Raw genomic sequence first — 24462 nt, 5'->3', positions numbered from 1 at the left:
CAAAGACGACTTAGTTTACAAATACTATGACTAATTCAGGTTACAGTCATAAAGTAGGTTTACCTATGACAGGCACGTAGCCAAGAGGGGGCGGGGGGTCATGAACTCCCCCCCTTCGAGACCAGAAATGAAAAAATTAAGGAAGGATGAAACAAAAAAAAAAACGAGAAAAAGAAGAATCAGCATTAAAAATAAAAAGATAGAGCAAGCATTCGGTTACTCTTTCTTATGAGTAGATTTGTATTACGTGCAATACATGGTGGCGAATGAGCGAGATATCCTGGAAAAGTCAGAGAATTTGAAATTTCTAGGAAAGATACGGAATTTTCAGAATTTCTACTACTAGTCAAGGAAATTTCAAGCTTTCGAAAGTATAGTGCCATTCTGTAACAGCGTAGACATTTCTTTATCATAATTTTTCGTCATTGCTTCTCTGCAGTATCAAACATGTTATTTCAGAAACAGTTTTCTATTGCTCCTTTAACCTGTCATTTGGAGCAGACAGTGGTTGACGGAATAATGAAAACAAAAAAGTTATATGGAAAGAAAGTTCTGTTAATATTTGATTCAGCAGAGAAGGAAACACAAATATTGTAAAATATTTTGAAAGACATTATTGAATATGTACTTTTTATAATAGTGAATATGTGCTTTTTGTAATAGTTGAAGTCATAATGAAAGGAAAATTGTTATATTTGAATGAACAGAGAAAGGAACGTAAATATTGTAAAATCTTTTTCAATACTTTTTTATTCTTTTACTAGATTTCTTTATAATTTATTTTATTAAAATACTTTCTAACATATCTTCATTTTATTGTCGTAACAAACCAATACATGTTGCCAGTAAAGTAGTTTAGATTGATGGAGCTCTGGGTCTTCAGTATTCCACACACACACACCCCTTCCCGTGCATTACGAAATCCTGGCTAAACGAACCAATATATGTTCCAGTGAAATAGTTTAGAATAATCGAGCCCCTGGTGTGATGATTACAGTACTTCATGTTACGGATCCCCCTCCTCCCTTTACGAAATCCTGGCTACGTGCCTGACCTATGATATTATTGCATTTACTCTGTTAGTTATATACGACGTTCGACACACACACACACATGCACAAACATTGCAACGATTCACCATGCTGTGTGAGAATTACTATTTTCTTGTACACACTTTCACTGTTTTGAGCATTTGTGTTTGTTACATCCAATCACACCTCGTATTTCATTATTTGCACTGCGTCATTGAGTTTTTAATAATAATAATAATAATTAAGTGCACATGGCACCTTTAGCCATCTGTGAGAAAATACGTATTACAAACAAAACGAACGATAATTCGAAATAATGGAAAAGTATGTAGTATGTGAAAAGAAGGTAGGAACAGCATATAAGATATACTTCTCTGTAACGTTTCGAGTAAATAGATCGGCAAAATGGTCTTGTACTATGGTCAGCTACATTCCTGGACATCACGCGCCAATAGATTATTTATCTTGATTTGATTTATTAATTCTTCTGCAGACCATATTGTATATACGTTTGTTCAAAATGATATAGAATTCGTTCATGCTTAAAATAGATACTATACTTAGAACAGATATAATTGTTTTTACAAATCATGATAGATACAATTTTAAAGAAAATTATTATTTTTACAACAATTCTAATAATAATAATATTATATGGAATTTTTATACAATATTCCAATTATTTTTAGTTAGAGGGAGAGTGTTACTGGCTAATATATGCAAAAACTAATTCAATCATTTTTCGAAGTTGCACAATAAATTGATCTACTGTATAGAATATGCTATTTAATTGTAGTTTCCGCACGAAGTTGACGAAAAAAACTCTTTCTGATTATTATCCATTATATAGTCAAATAATTTATTATTATTATTATTATTATTATTATTATTATTATTATTATTATTATTATTATTATTATTATTATTATATCTGATGATATATAAGAGAGCTGATGAAAATGAATGACACAAGAACCCGTGAGTGTTTAATAACAATAATAACATGTCAGTGACGCAGCCCAAGATATGAAACACAACACAAGGAGCAACCGGTTATCAAAGTACTGAATACTCAAAAGGCCGAGAGCATGTATGAGAAATTGCATTATTAACTTATTATAAAACATTGTGATCTTCTCGTATTTACAATACATGTCTTTATATTTTTGAGGATGTTCTTTAAGGATTACTGTTTCAAGGTGTAATAAAAAAAATACGGTGAATGAATTTTTTTAGTAGCAACTGCTGACGCTACAACTATTTGATGTAATTTGTCCGATAGCCTGATCCGTTGAGACAGGCAGTGTCAAGTTGGAATACGTTCTGACTTATCAGCTGTGTTCGTAGTTTGAGGGAAATTTTCCTGATCGAGGGAAATTTCGTAGATAAATTTAGCAATAAGGGGATATTTCGATAAAACATGAAAATACAGGGAAATTCTCGCGCTGACAGGTTGACTAATAAATACATAAATTTTTCTTTGTTCTTCAGAAATGAACCAATACAATAGCGATTGATTGTATGTCAATGTATTTGTTCAAAGTAGCATAACTTGTACCCATTGTTGGCTAGGAGTTTTTGATTTTTTTTAAAAAATAAAGTAAAGGTAAAGTAAAAGCAATAGAAGGAAAACTCAAATGAATACAACAAATGTGCTTGACACTTCCTTTAATATAGCTAAATTAATCTTATCATGTAACTTCTCTCATAGGAATTGGAACTCAACAAACTAGGGAATATTTGATAAGAAAAGGGAAAATTTTGTGTTTGTTGAGGAAAATTTTCTCAAGGAAACCTACAAACACTGCTTATCAGTCAGCGTCCAGAGCCGCTAGAGTGAGGTTGTGTTTACCGTGTCTGTCGCGTATCATGGATTACGAATAATGCGTGAACATTAAGATCTGTTTCAAGTTGCAAAAAACCGCCAAAGAAACTCACGAAATATTGAAATTGGTGTATAGTGATGCTGTAACTCTGAAGACTGTTTACAAGTGGTAAAGGGGAAATGAGTTGGTAGAAGACGAGCCACGTTCGGGACGTCCATTAACCTCAAAAACAAAAGAAAACGTGCAAAAAGTGTCAAGAAAAGTATTGAAGTGTTCTTTTAAACAGGTTGTTGGATTTATGTTATGGCAACATTGATAGCAAGTTTTGTTCTTTTGTTTCTTTGTTCTTTCGTTCGTTTCTGTTTTATCTGCTGTAGTGTAAGTGCTAATCTTGTAATTAAAATAGTATCTTTTGCCTTCTATAATATTAACGTTTTATTGTAACATTTGGCGACCGTGACAGGACTGAGAAACAACTTAAATAATGGAGAAGGCAAGAAGAGTGAGAATAGTGGCGAGAGCTGTATTTACAAAACTCGCTAAAATGCGGAACAGTCTTGTAATACCGAGAATGTGAACATTGACGAATTTAAAGTGAATTTTGAATTATTGAAGGATAAATACAGATCGGTTGATGAAGCACACAATGAATACATCGAATTGTTATTAACCCTTTGGGGATCTTGGCGTTTTGGGCTATTTTTTAGACTTTCAGTCAAGCAGCTACTGCATCGTCGCTATTTATCCTAGGATCATGGTTCATACCTCATTCTCTGCAGAATAGAACTGGCTTTCAAATGGTACCACTTGGATGCTCATACCATATACTAGAAGCGAGAAAAAAATGTCAAAGTGAAAATTTCGGAGGGAAAAATTTTTTCCTCGAACTTCGGCCCCTCCTGGACCAACCCTGTCTGAACGTAGCCATCTAAAAAAAAATCTGAGAAATAGTACTTGGTATACTAAATGTGTGTGCCAAATTTCAAGTTTCTATCTTGAATAGTAAGGGCGGGAGAAATTTTATCAAAAATTCCCACAATGCCCCAAAGTACCACAAAACACTATGATCTCAGGGAAAAAATTTCCTGAGACATCCCTAATTACCCTAGGGACATGTGTCGCCCATATTCTGTTTCTGAATAGAACTTCCTTTCAGGCGGTACCATTCACATGTCTCCATCATGTATCTAAGGCGGGAAATTCCAGAAAAAAGGGATTTTTTGGTCTAAATTTCCCTTTTTTCAACTTTTAGCCCCTCTGGACCCCCCTGTTTTAACGCAGAAATCTGAAAAAAATCGGTTAAATACTACTCGGTGGACTGAATGTTTGTGCACAATTTCAATTTTCTAGGTGCAAAAATAAGCCCGCCAAATAAAAAAATTCAGAAAATTCCCCATGTTACCCTATACAGAAGTATATTTTGAAAAAAAATCACTGAGACGTCCCTAATTACCCTAGAATAATAATTCGACCGTCATTCTCTTCAGAATGGAACTGCCTTTCAGACGTTATGACTCATGTGTCTCCATCATGTATGTGAGGCGGGAAAATCGTGAAAAACGGGATTTTTTGGTCTAAAATCCCTTTTTTCAACTTTTTCCCCTTCTTCCCCCCCCCTTCCATGTTTTAATGCAGAGATGTGAAAAAACTCTGGTAAATACTACTCGGAGGGCTGAATGTTTGTGCACAATTTCAATCTTCTAGGTGCAAAAGTAAGCCCGCCAAAAAAATATACCCACCATATCCCATTTTTCCCTATATAGAAGTATATTTTTCAAAAAATCCCTGAGACGTCCCTAATTATCCTAGGATAATGATTCGACCGTCATTCTCTTCAGAATGGAAGTGCCTTTCAGACGGTATGACTCACGTGTCCCCATTATGTATGTGAGGCGGGAAAATGACGAAAAACGGGATTTTGGGGGTAAAAATATCCCTTTTTTCACCCCTTTGCCCCTCTGGTTCCCCCTGTTTTAGCACTGAGATCTGAACAAAAAATCTGGTAAATACTACTCGGTGGACTGAATGTTTGTGCAAAATTTCAATCTTCTACGTGGAAAAATAAGCCCGTCAAAAAATATTGAACATAGGCTTAGTAAATGAGAAAATACATTTTTGATTTATGACGTCATCACCCTCTATGTCTGGACGCAGGACGGTCTGAAACCATACGTAATGTCTTCTACAAGATCTCTGGACTTGGAAAACAAAAAAACCCGGTCGAAAAAGCTCAAATAGGAGAGTTATAACGCTAAATCCCAGAAAACACCCATATCGTACAAATTGTACGAAAAGATCCCCAAAGGGTTAAAAGAAGAATTCCAAGATGATGATTTTGTTCAGGAAACCGAAGCACAAGATGGTCTTTGTACGAAAGTTCAAGAGCTGATCGATAAGCATGCATCAAATTCAACTCGTGATAAGACAGTGTTTTGACAGAAGGTAAGAAACGAGGTATTAAGTTACCGGTAATTGAATTGGTTACCGTTTTAGTCAGTTCAATCGAATCGATGCGGACACAAATATCGCAAATAGTGACAAGTTTCAGCATTTAGTGCAGGCTACTGTACCCGAATCAAGAGCACATCAATTTGTTGAAAGTTTCCCGTTATGTAAAGAAAACTATCCGAAAGTGATCGAAGGTTTGAAGTCACGTTTCGGTCGTGAAGATACATTGGAGAAGTGTATGTGAGGGAACTTTTAAAACTGGTGTTAAGCAATTTGAACAGTAACAAGAAATTAGGACTGAGTGCTTTGTACGATAAAATTGAGTCACAATTACGAGCATTAAGTGCATTAGGAGTGACGACAGACATGTGTGCAGCAGTGCTGTACCCACTAGTGGAATCGTGTTTACCTGAGAACCTTTGAACTATGGTGAATCTACAGTGGAAAATAGACTGAAAAATTTAATGTTGTTTGTGAGAAAAGAAGTTGAAAGCGGAGAGCGGATAGCACTTGCGGTTGTGGGGTTTGATTTAAAAGATACTTCCAGTGCGGTAAAAAAAAGGAAGAATCGAAGTAGTCCCACAGAAACTGTTCCAACAGCGGCAGAGTTAATTAACTGTAAAGGTGACCAAGAGAAATGTATTTTTTGTAGTGATTTTCGTGTTACCAAAGAGTGTTCGAAGGCACGTAACTGATCTTTCGAGGAAGAAACAAAGCTGTTAAAGGCAAAGGGGTGTAGTTTCAAGTGTCTAAAACCGGGACACATTAGCAGTAGATTTAGAGTTAAATTAAAATGCGCCAAGTGCAAGGTACAACATTCATACATTATGTGCAAGGGACCAAAAGGTAACAAGGAAAATGACGGTACAGTGAAACAAAATGTAACGAAACCAGTTATTGAAAATACATTAACTAATAACGTGTATGCCGAAACGTTTTTTGCAAACATTAGTTGTAAAAGTAAGGGGTCAAGAGACAGAAAGGGAGGAAAGAGCAATTATAGATACCGGCTCCCAACGGTCGTACATTCGAATAGCTGCCGCATTGGAAATGGGATACGAAGTTGTTAAAAAAGAAAGGGTTACGCATGCACTCTTCGGGGAATTTGTTCTGCACCTTATGAACATAGTTGTTATCGAGTTAGGTTATATAGTCTGAAAGGAGATTATGCGTTCAATTTTGAAGCGCTGAACCAAGATACAATATGTAACAACGTGACGTCAGTAGTTGAAGGTCCTTGGGGACAGGAGTTAGAAAAATTTGGTGTAGAAATTTACGACACGAACCCTGGCGCGGTAGAAATTGTAATTGATTCTGATATTGCAGGAAAACTTTTTACTGGGTAAAGAATTGTGTTGAAGTTGGTAGCTATGGAAACATTGCTTGGTTGGGTTTCAACGGGCAAAGTTCAAGTATGTGGTGATGTTAAATTCTCGTCTATGGCAACAATGTCCATGTTTTGTAAAGAAGCATCAATAGCGGATTTATGGCGGTTAGATGTTTTTGGTATCACAGATCCTGTGGAAAAGAAGACAAATTGGAAGCTCAGCAAGCAGTAATGGATTACTTTAATAAGACGGTAGCTATTAATGAGGAGAAGAGATACGAAGTAAGGTTACTTGGATAGAAGGACATCCTACACTTCCTAGTAATATAGAGATGTGTAAAAGAAGATTGAATACACTTATTGCTAAGTTGAAGAAGGAAAACCGTTAGAGGACTGTCAACAAGTATTGAATGAATGGATATATGATGGCGTAATAGAAGAAGTTCCACCCGAAGAAAAGGATGGAGGACATTATTTACCTCATCGTCATGTAGTCAAGGAAAACAGTACGACGAAAATACAACCCATCGTCAATGCGTCAGCCAGGGAGAAAAATTATCCTTCATTGAATCAGTGTTTAGAGAAGGGCATTAATTTGATCGAAATGATACATCAATGTTGATAAAGTTTAGGTTAAATAGAATTGGAATTGTATCCGATATCAAGAGAGCATTTTTACAAATTGGTGTCTGTAAAAGAGACTGACTTTTTGAGATTTTTGTGGGTTGACCAGAGGGAAACGAAAAGATATTTCGTCACAAGCATGTTGTTTTTGGTGTGAACTGTAGTCCATTTTTGCTGTGTGCAGTGATAGAACATCATCTTAAGTGAGAAATGGTAAAACATAGAGAAGGAAAAAGCCAATATTCCAGAGGTGTCATCGCTCAGATTTCGAAATGCTTTTATATGGACAATTGCGTTACCAGCGAAAGCAATGAAGACCAGCTTCATCACTTCATTCATGAAATTACCCAAGTAATGGTGGAAACTGGATTTGAGCTGAGAGAGTGAGAGTACACTTGTGTTGGAGAGATGGAGCACAGAGTACCGGTCTTAGGTCTACAGTGGGAAACGAAATCTGACACTTTGGCAATAAGACCAGAATGCTACGACGGGTTGATACCAGAAGTTCTTACGAAGAGAGTTATCTTGTGATTTGCAAACTGGATATTTGACCCCATAAAGATTACTTCTCCAGTGACGTTGTGTCCAAAGATCCTTTTGCAAGAAATTTGGCGATTGGAATTAAGTTGGGGCGAAGAAGTACCGCGGGCAGTAAGGAATAAATTTTTACAGTGGGTAGATGAATTGCCTTTGTTGAAAGAACTTTCATTTCATGGATGTATACAAGGAGATTCAGAAAATTGTAGCCTACATGTGTTGTGTGATGCGAGTGAAAGAGCCTATGCTACGGTAGTTTTTCTTAGAACTGTTACCAGAGAAAACATTAATGTGCAGTAAGTACAAGCCAAGACATGAGTTGCTCCTATAAAGAAATCAACCACAGCAAGATTAGATTTTTTGACAGCTACTATTGGTGGGAGACTGGCTTCTTCTGTGATTGAAGCCTTGAATATTGAAGTATACAGATTTATTATTGGACAGATTCTGCAACAGTTCTTGCATGGATTACACGAGATAATCGATGGAGTACTTTTGTTTGGAATCGAAGAAATCCAAAAATTAAGTGGAAAAGAAGCTTGGTATTATGTATCAGGAATCAGGTGGATTTACCATCCAGAGGATGTATTTCAAAACAACTGCTTGAGTCAAAATGTTGGAAAGGTCCTTCCTGGCTGCGACGACCCAAGGAGGAATGGCCAGAAAAGAAATATGAGTACACAGAAGAAATTATTACACAGGATAAGAAAAAGACGGTCTTATCAGCTTTGCTTAATGGTGAAAAGAACATCAACTGCTATTACCGGTTTCCTTCTAAGTATGAAAAATTAGTTCGTATAATAGGTTGGATCATTCTCGGACTGGGAGGTATAGGGCCCCGGCAGGAACCTCACTTGGAGGACCCCTTTATAAAAGTCAGTCTCATTTCGATGTTCATGGGGTCCCAAAACACATTTAGACAATATGATGCTGGGGCCCCATTCTTCATATTGTTGAAATATATTCGTATTAAGCCACAAACAAAGGGCCCCAAACAGGACTTTATAATACTATTAGTTTCATTCCAATAATGGGACCCCAAGACTACATTCAATGCTGGGTGTCATCGAACTCTGGGAACCGAACAAACTACAGTGAGTAACTATGCTCCAACACAGCATACATGTTTTATCTTACTTTCTATGTTTTTCAAGAGAGAGAGAGAGAGAGAGGGCTCCGGCAGGAATCCCTGTCCTCCTGCCCTGGCCAGTCCGAGTCTGGGTTGGATGAAAAGGTTTATATATAATTGTCATTCTAAGCAAAGAAGAAAAGGAATTGTCTGTTGAAGGATTGATATCAGCAGAGAAGACTGTTATTAGACTTGTGCAAACAGATTACTTTGAGGGTGTTGGCGACAAGAATTTGAAATCTTTGTGTCCGTTCGAAGACAATGACAAAATCATCAGAATAAAAACCAAAATTACAGAATTTTCAGATGTTGAAACCTTTCGTTATCCAGTTGTGTTGCCAAGCGCACATTCAGTAGTGAAAAGGTTAATTTACGATAAACATGTGGAAGCTTGTCACGTTGGTGTTCAAGGTTTGTTGAGTCTTCTTAGGGAACAGTTTTGGATGCTCAAAGTAAGAAAAACCATTCGATCTATAATAAAACAATGTGTCATATGTAAACAATATACTGCCAAGAAGTTGGAACCAATTTCTGTAGCCCTACCTGAAGATCGAATCAGAGATGCAGCAGTGTTTGAAGTAACGGGAGTGGATTTTACCGGACCAGTTAGAGTATGGAGGAAAGGCTTGGATTTGTATATTTACCTGTACAGTATATAGAGCAGTGCATTTGGAGCTTGTTTCCGGATTATCAACTAGTGACTTTCTTCAAGTCCTTAGAAGATTTATAGCGCGTCGAGGCCGTCCTTCGGTCATTTACAGTGACAATGGCACGAACTTTGTTGGAACAGAAAATTTATTGAGTAGACTGGATTGGGAATGTATAACGTCTTTTGCAACTGTGAAACGCATCAAGTGGAAATTCAATTTACCCACTGTGCTGCTTGGTGGGGTGGATGGTGGGATCGTTTAATTCGATTAATGAAAGGACTCTTAAGGAGAATACTTGGGAAGGCTTCACTGAATTATGAAGAATTCATTATAGTGTTGTGTGGCTGAAATTGTCATGAATGGTCGACCGTTAACTTATGTTTCTGATGATAGTTCGGATTTAGTAGCTTCAACTTCATCTATGTTTCTGCAGCAAGTTATTGAAGTAGGAGTACCGGATATCGACAACTTGGAATCCGTTAACCTACAAAAACGGTTGAGATATTGTCATAAACTCAGGGAACAGTTACGCAGTAGATTTTGCAGTGGATATTTGGGACAGTTGGTGCAACATTGGAAATCTAGAAGAGACCATATTGAAATAAAAATAGATGTTGTACTTGTAGAAAATGAGAACTTGAAACGTTTAGAATGGCCTTTAGCAAGAGTTGTGGAAATATTACCTGGAAGTGACGGTGAAATACCATTTGTGCGGTTGAAGACATGTACCGGATTGATGATGAGACCAGTGCAACGATTTTTTCCCCTGGAAGTTCATTGAAATGAGATACCACAGGTGTTGAAAGAACCAGCAGTATATCCTAATGATGAACAAATGGACGGAGTGAGTGATAAAAACACAGAGACTGAATGTGAAACAAAACCTCAAACTGTTACAACTCGAACTGGTAGAAAAGTGAAACCAGATTAGATCTTTTGTATATTAGAAATAAATGATTTTTTGTTGTGATTGAGTTACTAGTTCCCTCAACGTAACTCAAGGTGGGAGGGTGTTGGATTTATGTTATGGCAACACTGATAACGCGTTTTGTTCTTCTTTTGTTTCTTTGTTCTTTCGTTCGTTTTTTATCTGCTGTAGTGCAAGTGCTAATCTTGGAATTAAAATAGTATCTTTTTGCCTTCTATAATATAATATTAATGTTTTATTGTAACACAGGTGAATAACTATTCGAAAGCTTTTCAAAGAACAAAACATCTCGTGCAGGTCCGCACAAAGCATTTTAACCACCGATTTGGAAATGAGAAGAGTAAGTGCAAAATTACTTCCTAGATTTTTGACTGACGAGGAGGAGCTTTTGGCCGAAAAAATATTCTTGTCTGTCCACATCCACTGTACTCTTCAGATATAACATGATGCAACTTCTGGCTCTTCCCAAAAATTAAAACCGTGGTTAAAGTAAAATGCTTGGACACCATTCCTTACATTGAGAGGGCCACAACAGATTAGCTAAACGCCCTCCCAAAAGAAGCCTTCCAGAAATGCTTCCCAGTCATGGATTCAAAGTTGGGATAAGTGCATTGCTAGCCAAAGGCAATGCTTTGAAGGAGATTAAATCAAATACTATGTAAACTTATTACTTTGTTTCTAATAAAATTGGTCACCCTATTTTTTTGATCATACCTCGTATAAGTTTTGCCCAATGATGTGTCGATTATTCTAGACATTGAATACCTTGTTTCCAGGAAGCCATTTATAAGGCGCTCTGTGCTGTCGCCTATAAGGAAATTTAGAACCCATTGCATCTCTAAATAGGCGTACATATTCTTGTGGAATCACATCCTTGTTGATTTGGCCAACTATGCAAAAACATGAAGAGAGATAGGAGTCCTTTACAATACTGGCTCATCCCAGGATACCAGAACACTGAATTACTCCCTGTTAATGATCTCAGAATTGCGCCACGTATTACCAGATGTAATTTGTGGGGTACTGTAGAAAGAGAACCTGAACTGTTGGAATACAACATATAAGCTCAATGATCCGCAGTCCATGCTCAATATTGCTTATACCGCACTTTTCTGTGAACTGAAGTCAATGGAATTCATTGGACTTCCCTCCTGGGACTTAGCTTATACTCATTCAGTTGTCCTGGTGGCTATTATGATCTCTTACCAACTCCTCTACTGCACTTCACAGGCATCATTAGGCAGTTAATTAATTGTAGGCGTTATGCTGTGTAGGCTGTAATATATGCTAACATTCCCAAACTTCCCAAATCTCTACCAGATGTTAAAGTACTGGAGTTCCAGCCGGAGCGAGGCGGAGATCCAGTGCCCAAAGTACATTGTGACCCAAACATCGGTCTACCAAGAAGCCACGGCCAGACTAAGTTCGTAAACTCATCAATCCGAAAATATACAATATTTTTTTAAATATTATTTCACAGAAATATTCGAAAATCCAACCTAGAAAATAAACCGGAAAATGATTTAGAACTGAATTAGAATGTCGAAACCATGACTCGATTCTAGGGTCATTGTATTATACTTTACATTGTACGAGTTGTAATTACTAATGGTTATGCTTCAGAGAACTATTTCTTGTATAATTTTTGTTAGCTCTTCATACTGTAAACATTTTAAATATGCATTCTATATTCTATTACATACATTCTATAACCTGATTGTCATCTTGCTAACAGTGTTGCTAGACACATATACTACAAGTATTGCCAGCACATACACTATACTCTCACTCTCCCCTCCGTGAACATATATATCACGGATTTGCACATAATCTTTCATTCAATAAGATTTTCTTACATCCTGTTAAAAGATTTTCTCAACTTTTCTGGACTACCTACTTTAGGTCTAGGTTCAATTACATTATGTTCATTATTTTGTACATAGTCAATGTTTTGTAGTATTTGTCCAGTACCTTGCGTATTAAGCTCAATGTCATTTTCAACGCCTCTCTTACACTATAAAACCTAGGAATGTTTAATGACTTCCTTAAATGAAATTTATTTTTGCAATGTACTCTGTTCTCGCTATCTTTCACCAAATATGATCTAGGAGTTTGTTTTCCAATTCACACCTTGACCTGATACTCAATACAACTCTGTCCTGGTTTGAAATCCTTTTTAACTCCAGCCAGTTTGTCATAATATTTTTTAAGCTAACAATTCATCTATTTTCTGGTGCCTGTGGTTTCAATAACTTGGTAACTTGGTTCTAATTTTACGACTCATTAAAATCTACGCTGGTATCATATTTCAGTTTAAGATAGAAGAATTTCTGTATTGTAAAAATGTCAGAGGAAAATGTTTGTCTTCATTATGACACTTCCTCAGAATTCGTTTTGGTATTCCCAACACCTTCTCTACTTTCTTCTTCTCTCCCAGTCTTTTGCAAATTACAAACATTCTCATAATCTAAACGGCATATTATCACAAATGATAGTTTTAAGTATAACCTGAGTGGGAAATATAATTTTGAGTTTACTGATTATTTCAGTAGATGTTTTCGACTTTAAGGGAATAATTTCTAACCACTTTGAATATTAATTCATCAATATTTGATACACCTTCGCTCTAAATTCTAAAATATCAATATCAACCTTCTTAATGGTTATTCCAGTATGGTGTGAGGTAATAGAGGTTCCTTGCTATCGGATGTTCTGTATTTTTCATATAATGTACATTTTAACGCTATGTTTTCAATGTCATTCGCTAAGTCTTGCCAATACATGATCTGCCTATTCCTAGCTTTCATTTTGACTTCAAAATGACCTTCATGCAATTGATCCAACATCTGTTTTCTTAAACTTGAAAATATGGTTACCTTTCTACCTATAAATCGAAGACCATCTTCCACTGTTAAGCCTTGACGTAGCTTATAATAGTGTTAATAGCATCATCAACTAATCTTTTATTATTTGGCCAACCCTTACCAGTTTCGTAAGTACCATATCCGACTACGTTGCTTATATAAGCTCTTGCTTCCGTTTTTGCTTGCTTATAGGTTTACAGTTAGACTACGTACTACTTCATTTATAATCATCTTGTTCACCTGTTCAGGTACGTAAGACTTTGACAACAAATCAGCAGTATACATATGTTTATCTTGTACATATACCAGTTTCAAATCATATTTTAGTATCTCAGTTCTCTTCCGTTGTAACCTATTAGATGGTATTTGGGCTACATTTTCGTTCATTATCGATAACAATGGTTTGTGATTAGTTTGAAATGTCGAACTTTTATTATTAATATACATGTGGCTCACTTCTTTTAGCTCAAATTCAAAATGAAAGTAAAATTATTCTATCTTCAAAAACAAACAAAAAGAACATGATCGGAAATTTCTTGCATAAAGATTTAAATTGAATTGAATCAAATCAAATCAATCGTTGTGCAAGAAATTTCCGATCATATTCTAAAAGAAGCTTAAATAAAATAAAGAGAAAAGAAGAGGCTCTTTCTTAACAATGTTAATTTTGAAATAATTAATCAACCGAAGGCTTAGAAGAAAGCTAACGACTAGCAAGTCTGTTAGTTGTCGTCAAGAATCGAGGGATGGTTCTGTGAAGAAATCATTCGGCAGCAAAATATTTCTTTAATCTTTTTGAAAACGGCTTAAATTGAAAAAAAATAGAGCAGAACACCTTTCAGTGACTATGTTCATTCTTGAAAAATCCTTAAAATTGAATAAGACGAATAATTAAAGTCTGAAGAAGTGTTACCGGTCAGTGAGACTACTATTCAACAACAAGTGTTGAGCAACAATCTAACAAAGAAAGATTCTAGTGAGTATAGGATGTATGGGAAATATATATATATATATACATACACACACAAACAAATAAATAGGAATATAGGAAGTATGATATGTGAATTAATTACATGAAAAATTAAAAAAAAACATTGAAAATATGAACAATAACAGACAATAACTTCTCGAGGTTTCACAGTATACAAATTTTAAATCCTTATACTTCTTTTGTCCTTGGTGAGCATAGTAAAGATATCAACTATACAATTTCTGTCTAGATTGCCCATGTCCGAATTTAATTTAAACTCCTTCTTTCGAATGAAAAAAAAAGTCTATGTATCTCTTTTTATGAATATAAAAGTTTATATTTTATTTTCTTCAATTGTAGAAGAAATAATAAAAGAGTTTAAGATTTGTGTACTGTGAAGCCTCAAGAAGTTAGTGTTTTCTGTTGTAGTTATTTTTAATGTGTTTTGTTTAATGTGTTTTCCATGCCCGCTACAACCTATCTTCCTACCTATGTTCTGGCAATACTGACAGCTGTCAGTAAAACCTGACCTTGAACATGATTCCTTGAGCAATCTATAGCAGGATACAGAAGGGCCAGCGAGTACCGTCTGTATTTATAAGACTGCTCTTTAAGCTTCGTACGTGTCAAAAAATTATTATAGTTTAAAACAATAACAATCGGAGCTCTTTCAATCTTAAAAGATAGGATGCAATTTGTAGAAATAAGTTGAATAAAATCGAACGTAACACCTGTCACTTGTAGAATTCGACAAGGCACAAGATTATGTTCAGTTCTTTCTATTTTATTTTATGTACTAGCCTTCAGCTACGCCATCTCTGCTCACGTTAAAAGCAGAATTTCGGGAAACGATGTGGCATAGCTAACTTGTTTTGAATAAGAAGTTTACATACCAAGTTTCATATCCTTAATATGTCGCTAAACTTAAGGGATTTCGATTAGGATTAGATTTAGGAATTAGATTTTATCCTTTTCGATTAGGATTAGATTTCTGGGCTTTCAGCACCTATGACTATATTAGCCCGTCTCGTATGAAGGATGACATCCTCAGGGATCACACTATCCAGGGAATTGGGGAGGAAGAAAGGAAGGGAGTGGACTCGGACAATTATGTTAGGTACTATCCCGGCATTTGGTGTAAATGAGGAAAACTCAGGGAAACCTCAGTCACGATGATGGCCTGAAAAAACTTTTACATTTTTCCGACCAAGATCCCCCATCGTGAATCTTAAAGGAATTCGAGATATTTTCATCCTATTATAAGAATTGTAATCCCCACTTTTTTCATTCGTTCTAACAAAAACATTTTTAAAATGCTGAGACATGTCTTTCATTATTTTAAATGAAAAATATACATGCCAAATTTAATGTCTCTAATCTTTAAAGGATTTCCAGATATGACCATCCAATTGTAACAATTGGCAGCTGGGTGTGTAAAGCGCGTTAAGTCAAAAGTTAGTGTTTTAGACAAGTCTCATTTGAAAGTTCAAATATAGATAAAAAAAATCCGGTTTTGGGATTCAGACATAAATCCAAAAAACAGTCCTATTAACATGAAGAGCTACAACTGCTAATCATTTTCTCAAAATCAAATTTTGGATTTATACCTGGACTCTGAAATGCGATTTCTTCAAAACACTAATTTTTGACTTAACGCACTTACACGCCCACCCGCCAATTGTAACCCCAGCCTCTTTTCTTCCTGCATTTTTCTTCCCTTCTAGGGCAAATATCCCGGTAAAACGGTAAAACACTTGTTTAATTATTTTAAATGAAAAAATCTAAATACCAAATTTCATATTTCTAACCTTGGGATTTCGGGATGCTATCTTAAACAATTGAAACCTCACTCTTTTTACTTCCGCTTTATTCTTCTCTTTCAAGGGAAAACATCAACACTTCTTTAACTATTTTAAATTAAAGGCCTAAATATCAATGTGCACTTCTTTAACTATTTTAAATTAAAGGCCTAAATATCAATGTGCACTTCTTTAACTATTTTAAATTAAAGGCCTAAATATCAATGTGCACATCTCTAACAACGAATTTCGAGATATGAGAATCAAACTCAAGAAATCAGCAGCTCACATCTATAACACTGTACCTTCTCTCTCTCTCTTTCTCTCTCTCTCTCTCTCTGGTAGAGCATAAACTGGGAGGGCGTAACATAAATAGAAGAGAGAAATACCGTATTTACGCGTGTATGCCACGCACCCCCAATTTCTAGAACGTTAAAATTGAAAAAAAAAAAAAAAAAAAAAAAAAAAAAAAAAAAAAAAAAACCTCGTGTAAGTAGCGGACATTAATTTAATAACAGCACGTAAAACCACACAAATCACAGACTTTCATGTATGGTAGCGTATATCGGTACTCATCAACGTAATACGGGGTACTTGAATGTTAATAGTACCTGCTTCACAGAATAACAAATCCGACTGGGCTTCAAATACCAGTAGTACCATGAATTTACAAAAGGATGCCCGAGCGCCAAAAGTGGTCATAGTAAGAATTTCCAAGTACGCTGCAAGCTAGTCAATTGTCATCAGCTGGAATAGCTATCCATTGATCCTTATTGGAAACTAGTGCATGGTGGAAGACTTGGCCAATAGATGGTAGTACACGTACGATATTTTTGTGATCGGCCGATCATGTAGATGTAAGAGGAAAGATGAGCTGTAACTTGTCATTTTATATTAAAACTTTTTTCTACTCTTGTAAAATTACTCACAATATTCCCGTATTAGGTTAATAAAATCTCCCCGTGATTTTAAATGCTTGGTGGCTCAGTCAATTCTACATTTCCTCGTGTATGCCGCGCACCATGTTTTTTGACTTCGTTTTTGTACAGAAAAGGTGCGCGGCATACACGGATAAATACGGGTAACCTTGCATGGACGTTACGAAGAATAGTAAATTCTTCATAGTACTGGGTTTGTAATTGGGGATGTGCAAATAAACAAAAACAGAAGTCTCTCAAGACAAGAGCAGAAAGTAAGAGAAGACAAAAGGTTGTAGTTTCAAGGTAATTAGAACTGTTTAAAATAACACCTGAGATTGCGCTGCAGATGACGTTCCTCTATGAAACTAATGTTTAGATGTCTTCAATACCTCAATCAGTCTCTCTTCCAATGGATTCTGGCTTTCTTGGACTGACTCTGGATATTGGTATCCTCTTGTACTGGATAGCCTTGAATATTGATCAGTGGCTCTGGATCTAGGCTGTCGAGCAGCAGTTAGTCCTCCTGAGAAGAAGAGCGAAAATTGCGAGTGACATCCAGTGCACGAGTCCGACTGAGCGAAAGAGGAAGATGCGCCCATGACTTTGGTGATCTGTATATATAAATGGAGAATGTCGTCAACATCGAATGATGTTTCCTGGTGGTTGCTTCCTTGTTTGACAGACACATATCAGGCTCGAAAACTTAGGTCGAGAGAAAACAGTTTACGAAAGGCTTTGAGAAAGCGGAAGAAAACATAGAATCAGGATGAGAAGAATTTTATGCTAGTTGTTACATTTACTTCCTTGCACAACAATGATGTCGCTTTAGCTTCCAGGTAATATCAATAAACTTCGGCTGAAGATTATGTCGTTCTCTAAGATTTCCTGGCTTCACGATTTTGGAAAGTCCTGGTACAACTTCAAATGGTACGGTACACAATACAACAGTCTAGGATGTAAGAAAAACATTTGTGCAAACTTTCAAGTTCCTAGGTCCCTTGGTTTTGGAGATCGGTGAAGAATGAGTGGCATTGTCTTTATATCTATGCAGTGGTGTTATTCAAATTTTTTAAAACCGATTCTGTATATGTAGAAGAGAGAGAGAATAGATGGATAGGTAGATAGATACATAACGAACCATACAAGGTAGACAAAAGCAAATTTTTAAAGGATACTACAAGTGACAAGTAGAGGTCTACACAGCATCCTAATACAAAGTGGTTTAGGTAGCACTGCGAATATTTTCCAAACGAATTATCCAAGATAGATTGTCAAAAAGTATTGGAAAGACCTTAATCCAGCAATGGATCAACAATTATTGATAATAGTATGTATACGTTTCAAAAATAAATAACCCTCACCACTACACTCATGTGATCTCAGTTCTCATTCTTGATATCTGAGCATTTGAGATTAAGAAATAAACAACTGTTTAACTCTATAGCTGTAACAATTTCTAAAAACAAAGATAATTAAACTAAAATTTACTGTTTCTGGGTATAACTGGGTGAAATTTACTGTTATGTCTGGGAATACCAGACAGTTCTGCGAACTGGAAATATTTTAACAACCAGTTCTAGCGAACCGGTGTGAACTGGCTGAATAGCACAACTACATATATAATCTAAGGTGAATATTTACACAAAATTTCAAGTACTTAGGCCCAATAATTTTGGAGATCTGACGAACAGTGCGTCTAAATAATATTTACGTACGAGCTAAGAAGACCCGGACCCAGGGTGGCAAATTTACAGAGACGACATATTAAAAAAATCGAGATTGAGGTAAAATGGATATTGATGGTAAACGTCAAGAAAAGGCTACCCATAAGCAAGAAATTCAAGGGATATATATACAGAAAATAATTTTGCACCAAACGCGACCGAGTTTTCTTGTCACTACTATTGCTGCTATTTGTTTTACTTATTTTAAAAACTATTACTCAAAACTAGGCTACTCTTTATTTACTGGTACAAATACATTCACACAACACTTTAAATTACTTCATAGATACTTAATTGTTATTTTCAGGCTAAGCAATATTGTCCTTGCTATTCTTATAACATGCACACTTGTATTCTCCAATTCTAGCTCACAAAACTATAGACTCATGCCAAAAACGCCACAGACTATTGCCCTCTTACACTCTTCACAGACTATTCACTTTACTATAACATTCTTCACAGACTATTTACTATTAGAGTCACGACTCTACTAGCACAAGGAGTGAGGCTGTTGCTGATTGGCTGCCAGCGTAGAACAATAATGTTCTGTCTTTCGTCAGTTTACGAGTTATTTTTGCGTAAACGCAACTGAATGGGAGTAAATACGGGGTTGAGGAGCAAAATTGTCCTGGGCCCAGAGGAATAGGGAGCGACAAAAATGTTAGATACGGTCCTGGGTAAGTCCATACTCTTTCATAGATATAGATCGTATAAGGAAAGTACCAGTAATGCTCTAGAAAGTTAATTAAATCAAACGAAAATAGGAAAGAAGGATATCAATTTGTGTAACTGTTCAGGAATTTGAACAAAACCTTCGTCTGTGAAATCCATAATCGGAAAAGTGGTAGTAACGTAAGGAGCTGAAAACTTACTTAGACTCCTTTCCTTAATTAAAAAAAAAGAAGCGAGAAAGATATCATAACAACAACTGAAATTAAACAGTAAACATAAAATTGCACATACAGATACAATTACACGTTTCACTAAATTCGTTTACGATTTTTAAATTGTATATTGCATGTTCGAAATATTTTGATAAAACTACTTGAAAGAATAATAATTGTAATAATATAAAGTTTAAAGTTGAAAATACTTTAGTTGTACATCATGAAGTGTATGCTGTTTCGAACTATTACAATTGAAATTAGACTTCACTTTCTAATGCGTCAATTATTTAGGAGTAACTTCTTCGCTCTTATGTTTATAAAGCAATAATAGTTTCTAGTATAGTTGAAATTGTCAATGTATCACAACTAAATTACTGAAAAATACACCATATTTTATTTAATATCCATTGCACTATTAGAATATTTCTAAAAGAGATAGCATTGCTTCCCGTGGAAATTGGAAAAAATAAAAGTGAGAGTGAGCTGTGTGAAAGTTTTTGAAGATTTGTATTAAAAAAAAAAAAAAATATTCTTTTAATAAGGCAACACTGCATCAACTTTAACAAAGTGGACATTTTAATCTTGATAAATAATGTCTGTCAAAACAAGTACAATTTAACTTAACACAATTGAAACTATTATAATATTGTAATTTAGAATATTGTACTATTATTTTAATCTAATTATATTAGGTATCAATATATTAACATTAAACATAAGATATCATTATCATAAAAAAAAATGTTATCATAACAAACATTACATATGGAGGTAGGAAGCTTTAAACAGCAAATTAATATTATAAATATGCAAGGAAAATAAGAAACTTAATTACGTCTGTGTCTGTTCATATTTACATTGAGCTATTTCTTAATAGTTTCCGTAGACGTTGAAACATTTGGCTTAGCAGTAGATGAACTTTTGAAGACTCTCATCAAAGAAATCTATTGCCAACTCAGATAGCCTGTCCTTCACAGACTATTTAACTTTTTCGGTGTTGTTAATCGCTTCCCATAGGGGAATGTCTTCAATTGGAGAAATAGGAGATATTCGCTAGGGGCGAGAACCAGACTGTGTGGAGGGTGCTCCATCTGTTCCCAGCCAAATAAGTCAATGACCGACTGTGTGGCAGCTGCATCAATGAGTCCATGATAGTTGAGAGGCTTTCTGACCGTTGTTCATCATGAACCAGCCTTAAACAGACGTACTCACATACACGTCTTGTGTTCGCATAAGACATTGTCACCACACACCTCACGTAACTGGCGATAAATGTCCGCCGCTTTCACGATGTCTCACACTTGCCAGGATTTTCAATCACCTGCACCACTTTCATTATCCGTCACAACCACACCAAGCGTTTCGCAACGTGTAAATTGCGTCTGTTTACGTGCAAAGCATGTCGCTGATTAACACATTTGCGCAAAACGGCACCTAATTAAAAAAAAATAAACCTCGTGCAATGACAAGTACCTCGTACTACACAGCTTATTGAATTTGTTTACAATAATACATAGTCTCAAAATGTACAAATGTGCTGTACCTCAAACTATTTGTATAGGAAACGTAGTTTATTTTCATATCGCTATGCGGCTATACATTATGTTAAAGCTTACAAATCTTCTTACTTTTGCAAGAGTCAGATTTTATTTATTTATTTATTTTAACATTTCCGAATTATTTTTAGTAAACTTATTTTCATTTACAAATTCAATAAAAAGAAAAGGATTTTAAAATTCACATTTTTGCGAAAATGCTTCACTCTAGAAAAGAAACCAATTATATTTTCTTCTGTTTCCATTGAAACAATTACAACAGCTTAAATTTTGTTTACAGAAGGAATAAGTGTGTATGTCCCATGGCAGAAAAGTATGAGAAAACTAACAGATAAGAAACACATGGTGCAAATTGCATGCGAAAAGCTGAACATTAGATTATGTGTTTCAGATTATATAGCTGAATATTAGATTAGATTGTATGTGTCAGAAGAAAAAATGTGACACATAGAGTTCCACACGAATCTTTGTTATAACCCATATTTCTTGTACATGTTTAAAAAAAAAAAAAAAAAAAAAAAACGAACAAAACATACACGATTGTAATATATCTATTTTTAACCAATATGCAAATGATATGCCTATCTTAGTAAAGGGGAGAAGCAAGAAAACTATATAAAACAATGCAATTTATTTACTGGAAAATTTCATTATAGAAAAAATTCAAATAAAATATTTAAAAGATTTGTAATGGGACAACATAGTAACCAAAATTCGAAATTAAATATTGACATAAATGTTACTAACAAACAAATTCACTGACTAAGAACAAGTAGGCTACTTTCTTGAGGGTTAAGAAATCAGGTACATTCACGTAGACTATATATAGAAAATCTTATTCAAAATATAATAAGTGGATTATGTCATGTTATTCTTAGACACAAAATAAATCTTGATATAGCGTTAACTTTATAGTATAATTACGTTTTATTTAAGTCTTAAGTGTGTCTTCAGCGTTTTCTTTTATGTTTGCCCTTGAAAGGGAAGAATAAAGTAGAAATAAAAAGAGTGAGGTTTCAATTGTTAAAGATAGTATCCCGAAATCCCAAGGTTAGAAACATGAAATTTGGTATTTAGATTTTCCATTTAAAATAATTAAACATGTGTTTTACCGTTTCGGGATATTTGCCCTAGAAGGGAAGAAAAATGCAGGAAGAAAAGAGGCTGGGGTTACAATTGGCGGTGGGCGTGTAAAGTGCTTTAAGTCAAAAATTAGTGTTTTGGAGAAATCGCATTTCAGAGTTCAGGCATAAATCCAAAATCCGATTTTGAGAAAATGAGCTCTGATTGTTATTCTTTTAAACTATAATAATTCTTTGACACGTAAGAAGCTTAAAGATCAGTCTTATAAATACAGACGGTACTCGTTGGCCCTTCTGTATCCTTCTGTATGTATATTGCTCAAGGAATCATAATCAAGGTCAAGTTTCACTGACAGCTGTCAGTATTGCCAAAACACAGATAGGAAGATAGGTTGTAGTGGGCATGGAAACTAACAAAACACATTGAAAATAACTACAACACAAAACATTACGTTATTGAGGCTTCACAGTATACAAATCTTGAGTTCTTTTATTATTTCTTCTACAATTTAAGAAAATAAAATATAAACTTTTATATTCATAAAAAGAGATACATAGAAACTTTTTTTTCATTTGAAAGAAGGAGTTGAAATTAAATTCGGACATGGGCAATCTAGACAGAAATTGCATAATTGATATCTTTACTATGCTCACCAAGGACAAAAGAAGTATAAGGATTTAAAATTTGTATACTGTGAAACCTCGAGAATCTATTGTCTGTTATTGTTCATATTTTCATTTTTTTTTTAATTTTCCATGTGATTCATTCACATATCATACTTCCTATATTCAATAAAAGTTATATATATATATATATATATATTTGTTTGTGTGTGTGTGTGTATTTCCCATATATCTTATACTCACTAGAATCTTTCTTTGTTAGATTGTTGCTCAACACTTGTTGTTGAATAGTAGTCTCACTGACCGGTAACAGTTCTTCAGACTTTAATTATCAATTTTAAGGATTTTTCAAGAATGAACATAGTCACTGAAAGGTGTTCTGCTCTATTTTTTTTTTTCAATTTAAGCCGTTTTCAAAAAGATTAAAGAAATATTTTGCTGCCGAATGATTTCTTCACAGAACCATCCCTCGATTCTTGACGACAACTAACAGACTTGCTAGTCGTTAGCTTTCTTCTAAGCCTTCGGTTGATTAATTATTTCAAAATTAACATTGTTAAGAAAGAGCCTCTTCTTTTCTCTTTATTTTATTTAAGCTTCTTTTAGAATATGATCGGAAATTTCTTGCACAACGATTGATTTGATTTGATTCAATTCAATTTAAATCTTTATGCAAGAAATTTCCAATCATGTTCTTTTTGTTTGTTTTTGAAGATAGAATAATTTTACTTTCATTTTGAATTTGAGCTAAAAGAAGTGAGCCACATGTATATTAATAATAAAAGTTCGACATTTCAAACTAATCACAAACCATTGTTATCGATAATGAACGAAAATGTAGCCCAAATACCATCTAATAGGTTACAACGGAAGAGAACTGAGATACTAAAATATGATTTGAAACTGGTATATGTACAAGATAAACATATGTATACTGCTGATTTGTTGTCAAAGTCTTACGTACCTGAACAGGTGAACAAGATAATTGTAAAGAGATTGTAAAGAGAATCGAACCTGGTATCCTGCTGTGAAGGCGAATAATTATTAGAAGTCGCAGCTATGTAAGGCAAGTCGACTTTATCGCTAAAAATTGTTATAAAATAAAATTGATATTTCAAAATGGACGAATAGCCGGTTAAAAGTAGACTTGTTCTTTTACTATTTAATATGTATTTGGAGGGGATAAGCGGTGTAAATCATAATTAAAGTGTGCTGAATATCTATAATTGTATCAAACTATAAATTGATCTAAAGTAAAACTGATTTAAATTAAAATAATAACAAAGAAATGAGAGCAAAGCACTCTTATACGTAGTTTGATGGTCGCCATCTTGATCCCCTCCTGGCGGTAACAATGTTCCTAAGTGACATATACAGAATCATTCTGTTTTAAACTCTTATTGTTCTTTCATAATCTCAAATGAGATTTTGTATCTTCTGGTGCAGAGCTAGGCCCCAGTCGCCTAGATCACTGAGTTTTATGGTAAATATAGCACTGAATTATATTTTGTAATATAGTAATTTCAGTGTAAAAAT

At 34.9% G+C, this 24462-nt stretch overlaps 1 protein-coding gene across 2 annotated transcripts in view; it reads left to right on the top strand.

Annotated features, from left to right (window-relative positions):
- The window catches only part of IA-2 (tyrosine phosphatase IA-2), a 775584-nt gene that overhangs the window by 719136 nt on the left and 31986 nt on the right, over positions 1-24462 (top strand). The gene's annotated exons all lie outside the window — the stretch shown is intronic.

The sequence above is a fragment of the Thermobia domestica genome, chromosome 15 (assembly GCF_964235325.1).
Source record: "Thermobia domestica chromosome 15, izTheDome1.hap1.1, whole genome shotgun sequence".
NCBI classification, from domain to species: domain Eukaryota; kingdom Metazoa; phylum Arthropoda; class Insecta; order Zygentoma; family Lepismatidae; genus Thermobia; species Thermobia domestica.
The sequence above is the reverse complement of the archived record's forward strand: the minus strand, read 5'-3'. Positions and strand labels throughout refer to the sequence as shown.